Consider the following 6,505-nt stretch of genomic DNA (forward strand, 5'->3'; position numbering starts at 1 on the left):
TTTCTTGATAAGTCAGGGCAGGGCTGAATTTATAGTAGTAGGAAGAGATTTCCTTGCACTTGAATGGGCCCGGTCTGCCTTGGAAAATGCTGTCTCCACCTCCTGCCAGGAGGCTGGGCCATAGAGGATGGAGCTGGGCACAGACTCTCTCTTCCCAAAAGCACAAAGAGAAACGGAGTATAAATATTGGGGACTAGACCCCGGAACTTTAAATCTCGCTGGAATCAACAAACCTGCCAATAAGAAGAACTGGAAGAGCTGCCAAGAAGAGTACTGGTCCTTTGCTGTTTTGTTGCTTTGTTGGGTTGGCCTGCAGCTGCCGCTTCTGCCTTGGGCAGTGAAAGGACTGGACTGGACTTTCTTTACCTGTTGCCGAGTATCTCCAAGGGCTTGAAGTAGAGCTTGCCTCCTGTTCTGAAGTCTCAGGGACCGCAAAGACTTCACCGACCTCTGGGTACCGCCTCTGTAAACTGTGGTTTCAGGTGCCACAGAGGGGGAAAAGCAACCGACTCTGTCGCTGGCTCCATATCCTCAAGGCACCGCAGAGGGCAGCATCGCATCTCGCACCGCAACCCTGGTCTCACCGACAATGACTGCCACCGCTGAGCTGCTGCTTGCACAGTGACCTGTGGGCACCGCACTCCGCATCGCCGCGCTTCACTTTGCCGCCCTGGTATCACCAACACCGTCGCTGCCCGCTGACTTTGACACCTGTGACCGCACCGTGGCTTGGGGGCACCGCTCGTAAGTCTTGCGATGCACCGCCTCATCCCACACCGCAGTCTGGACCGACTGATGACAGCTCCCCACAACCGTGACGGTCACCTGCACCGTGATCTGTCAGCATCGCAACGAGCACCGCCTTCACTCCGCACCGCATCCCTGGCTTCACAGGTGCCGCTGGATGGCCGTCACCGAGCCACTGCCTGCACAGTGACTTGAGGGAACCGCACACTGCACCGCTCTGCTTCACATGGCAACCGCAACTGTAGCCACGACCGGCTCGCACCAACTTCATCGGCTGCAACGATATGGTACTGTTTACAAGTCTGCTGACACCCTGACCAACGCGGTTAGATGGAACTGTTGGCTTCTGTTGTTCTGAGCACTGCTGTAGCACCGGACGAACCTACCGACTTCAAAGAACTAGTTTTAAGGATATTCTTGCAATGTCCATATTTTTAATTACAGTATGTTGGATATTTATCGTTTTGGTCTTATTTTGAATATATAAAGTATTGGATATTGTTCTAAACTGGCGTGGTGTCCTTTTGTAGTGTTTTCACTGTATTACTGTTGGTTATGTGCAAATCCTTTACACACTGCCTCCGAAAAAAGCCTGACTGCTTATGCCAATCTGCCAAGGGGGTGAGCAGGGGTTATTTCAGTAGTGTATCCCTCTTACCCTTACTAGAAGAAAGGGTCCCTACTTGGACAAAGGTGCAAACCATTGGCAACTAGAAACCCCCATTTCTAACAGCCCCCAATTACCACAGTAAATAATTTTTACAGTGGGGAAATGATATTAAACAGTGTTCAGCAAACCAAAGGTCAGTGAGCATAGGGATGTAGCCAAAGGTGTAGCTAAATACAGAGGGTCTCATTTATGATGAATTGGCGTAGGGCAGCGACGCGAGTCTTCTTGCGGCACTGCCCTGTGCCAATGTTAAAGGGCAGGAATGCACCATATTTATAAAATACAGTGCATTCCAGTCCTTTTCCCTTGCGTTGGTGCACAAATTGCTGCCTAGCACCAACATAGGCAGGATTGTGTTGTACGGGAAGGGGCACCTTCCTGCACCAAAACAATCCTGAAGGGCATTTTCCTCTTCCTATGTGAACTGCAGAATGCAGCACACATGGAAAGAGAAAAAAACAAGGAAAATGAAAACATTTCTCTTTATTACGCCTCCACTGGGGAGGCGTCCGTTTTTGGAGCTACCCCGTGTTTAAGTGATTTTGTAAATATGGGACAGCATCAAAAGCCCATGGAACACCTCCTTGACGCAGAGTAAGGCAATGACTTGTGCTGCTATGTCTTACTCTACATCTATGAGGCCATGCAAAGCCATGCAGAGTGACTTTTCCCTGCCTCATAGGTATGGTTGAGACGCTTGCACCACCGGAGCATTAAAAAAATTATGCTTTGGCGATGCATGCCTCTAATAAATAAGCCCAATTATTCTGTACGTTTTTTTAGGTCTTTCACTATCAGATATCTACATATAGAATAATGGGCAGCGTAAATGAAAAAAAAAAAAGAAAAAGTTATTGCTCAGTGGGAAATGCACTGTAGTACATTATGAAACCTCTATTAGTTAATGCACTGCAGAGGTCTGTGTGCAACCAGAGAACCACAGAATTAAATCTTGATTGGTTCAGTGGAGAATAGTGATGTGTATTTTTAGTGCTACGTAGTCACAGTCTGTGACAGAAAGCACTGTGAATATGTAAGTCAATTTTTTATACTTGCATTACATACAGATAGAACGCTGCAAAACATGCAAATAGTTTTACGAGAAAATGGTGCTTTCCCAAAATGTGGATTTTAATAATACCATAGCGTATGTAATGCAATTTCTTTTTTACAAAGCTGTCCCTTCAACACCTCTTTAGGGGCACTGAGGGCTGTGTAAATGCAGTTCAAATTAAAAGCAAGAACTTCCCAGCCCAGTTATTAACTCTTTGCACTTCCACTCAAAAAAACAAATCTTTGTCATCACAAAGAGCAAGAACTGCTCCCAAACATCCTTTACACTTGCAAATGAACTGATAAGGCTCATTCGCCTTTCATTCAGGCAGGCAGCTGATAACGATCTAAATTAGCCGTCCCAGGACGGCTGTCTTTTTGCAGAGACAAGAGAAGCTGGGGAATCTGCAACCCCTTTCCAGGGACTTCATGGCCGCCCTGGGAGTCGCGCCCCACAGATTGAAGACCTCTGCTCTATGCCAATGACATACTGTTATACCTATGCAAGCCACACAGATCAGTGCATAGAGTACTTCATATATTCCAATTGTTTGGAACTTACTACAAAATAAATTGGGATAAATCTCTTATCTTCCTTCTAAGGGGGAAAAACCTGCAGGCACTGATAGACACAACACCACTAACAGTAAAGGCCAGTTTTACTTATTTGGGAATAAAGATCTTCACGTGAGAGAAAGACTTCCTTGGGGACAATCTTAATCCCCAAATGATGCGATTTAAAAAAGAGGTGGAGCACTGGAGGAAACTGGTGCTCTTTAAGATGATGACCTTACCCAGACTATTGTACGTGCTGTAAAATACTCCATAAAAATACCCAAAAAAGAGTTTAAGGGAATAAATAGCGAATTGAGAAAACCTCTATGGGACGGTGGCAGCCCCAGAATAGCCTTGAGCAAGTTGCAGCGGGGAGTGTATGAGGGGGGACTGGCGGTCCCGGACATTCAGAAGTACTACTGGGTCTCACAGCTGATAGTGGTAAACGATTAGGTATTCACAGATCGTAGCGACCCAGCCTTTAGGGCAGATCACAGGGCAATGGGAGTTAGGGGATATGTGGCTAGTTTATACCGAAGAGATAAAGAACAGCAGCTCTCAAAATCCACACAGACAGTGGTGAGGGTAGAGCGGGAAGCATCAAGACATATGGGTTGGGAGGGACAACTGACAGGAAGAACACCGCTATGGAACATTGATCATCTGAAGGAGGTCGGGCCCTGAAGGGGTTCAAGATCTGGGATTTGCTGGGGCTTTGCTTCTTGATTTCTGAGCTGTAGATAATCCTTGTTCCTTGAGTAAGCACTGCCTGAAGTGCTTATTTGATTCCTGAGCCTTACTGTTTCCTTTTTCTTTGAACTAGAGCAGCCTCCAATGCTTACTTGATTTCCAAGTCAGCCCTATTTAATGCATCCTTAATCCCTGAACATTCACTACTTCTGTATTAACCTTTTTCCCAGGGACTGCTTTATATCCCTTTCCCCTTTCTTTCTAGTATCTAGTTTGCTACTTTCCTGTCGCTGCTGCCTTAGTGTCCAGTTCCTTTGTATGCCTTATCACACTATTTCTGCCAGGTGTGCACTTTGTTTCCCCTCTTTCCTGCTAAGAACTCCTCCTTGCTAGCTCCTTGTCTATTGTGGCGGAGTATTCAGTTCTACACCCTTGCTGTTACTCCCTTGCAAGTTCCTCTTTGATCACCAGGATTCATGGGCACAACTGAAAACCTAGGTGATATATCTTGTCCACTGGGAGTATTGTCTTCAAGTTACTTCTACAAAATCACCAAAGGGTATCCACTCCACAGACCCTGCCTTTGCATGTACACTCTATATGTGGGTATTTGCAGTCAATTGTGGGTAAGGAGCTTACTAAGCTTCTGTCTTACCAAGTGGAGCCCCCGCGTACTTTACTCCACATTCCCTGTGTTGTTATTTTGTTATATATTTGTCTTGAAAGTCGGCCCTGTCTATAAGTTAGTCCAAATTGTCTCTTAAGTGCCAATTCATGCTGAGCCTTAACTTTCTTGTTACCTAGTGCAGAGCTTCCCCTTAAAATCCCCTTCCTCCTCTGACTTAATATGTTAACTTGGGTGGCTCTATACCCAATATACTGCTTACTTTTTCTATCCTGACAACTTTCCAAATTTTCTGACAGTAAATCAATTGTAGAGTTATTGTCTCGAACATTACCTTTTGTATATAGAAAAACATAACAATGTCATTGAGCATGAACAATAATTATCTTCTGCAAAGTATATTTTAAGCACAACTGATGCTACTGCTCTATAACTGTGTAGAATGTTTTCGAAAATCACATTGTTCATTTATTAGTGTTAGTGAAAAAGTTTGCAGCCTTCACAAAGTTGATACATTTTGCAAAGTAATTCATGAAGGTTAAGATAAAATGCCCTTTTGCACATTTCTAGTTGAAAGTTCAGGAAAGCTCAAAAGGAAGGCAACAATTGAGTATTCAAGTTTAAGAGGAAACATGTTATGCTGTGGATCTGATAAGAGATTGTATTTAGGGAGGTCGGTGAGCTTTTTTGTTGGGCAGTGAGGTCTTCTGTCCCTGGTTGACCTTGTCCCAGGATAGAAGCTTCAGAATCCTAAATTGGTAACTAATCTACCAGTGATGAAGGCATAAAAGGAAGGATGAGACTTATTTTTGTCTTCAGTAATGCCAATGGAATCCATGCAGCAATGTTCCATCCCAGTAACGCATGTGTTGCTCTAATCTGATTAGAATTGATGTTCTTCAGGATAATGGGGTGGTAGGAGAGAAAGGTTTTTGAGCCAGAAGGTAGAATAAGTAATGCACATAGTTTGATTTTGCATGAGTACACACAAATTCATCTGCCATAATTTTAGGGGTGGTGCAAAGGTGCAGGTTTTAATATCTTCTTCTGAAGAGAGAGTCAGTGCCATTGATTGCCGGGAGATTTTTAAATATAGACTTGAATGAGAGTCACATGATAACTGGAAACCAGGACACAGTCATGAGCTGGTGCATTCGGAAGGATGATGTTCCAGGGTCTTAGATGCATCGGCAGTCTTGAGCAGAGTTCTGTATTCGTTTAGATTAATGCCATAAGGTACTCCAAGTTAGAGCCCTTGTCACAGTCAAGTCTACATAGCACATACATGGGTTTATTATGGACTCCTGTACTCACTGGTCCCAATTATGAGTCACGCTGAGCCGAATTTCTGTATTGGTATTTTGCTCCACCTGATTCTGAGAGGAGACGTGTGTCAGGCACCAAGTTTTTCCAGGTGTTGAAACACCTAACCTGATTTTACTGGGCAATAATTAAATCTGGTAAAATCACATAAGACTTTGACTGCAACAGCAGCAAAGCATCTTTCCTAGTAATTTTCTGGCATGAGAGGATAAAATGCTCCCATGCCAGAATATAGCTTCTCCTTCTCCCTCTACTCTGCCCTCCATACAGAAGCTGCAACGTTCAATTTCAACCTGCTAAATGCAGGTGGTAAATATATACTTCTAAACAATGCACTATGGGGAATTCTGTGTGTTTTACAACCGGTAAATCCAGTTCCACACTTTAATTTTCAATTCTTATGGGGTTTAACTCTTATTTGCACTGTACTTGTGCAATGTTCTCCCACAGTAATGTTATTTCCACATGCAGATTTACCATCCCTCGTAAATAGGCCAACTGTTGGATTTCAAGGACAAAGAAAATCTTTTTAAGGGGTATTTGCATGTAGATTGATGATTTGACTTGGGGTGCTGAAGATAATGTCTAGGATGACTCTTTGATTTCTGATACTGCTCACAAATAAACATGACTTTTAATGTTTATGGCCATTATAAATAAGACAGACCTGCATATGAGTGATATTATACAAAGTTTGAGCTTTACTCTTGTTGTCTGTTTGATGCCACTCAGAGCCCCCTTAGTGACAAACATCCCTGTTATTCAGTCACCCTTCTATAATTCTATGACATGATTTGCATCTGTTATGAAACAACGTTTTAGTGAGACATAAACTGAGGGGT

This window comes from Triturus cristatus, chromosome 5_2 (genome assembly GCF_964204655.1).
Source record: "Triturus cristatus chromosome 5_2, aTriCri1.1, whole genome shotgun sequence".
NCBI lineage: Eukaryota > Metazoa > Chordata > Amphibia > Caudata > Salamandridae > Triturus > Triturus cristatus.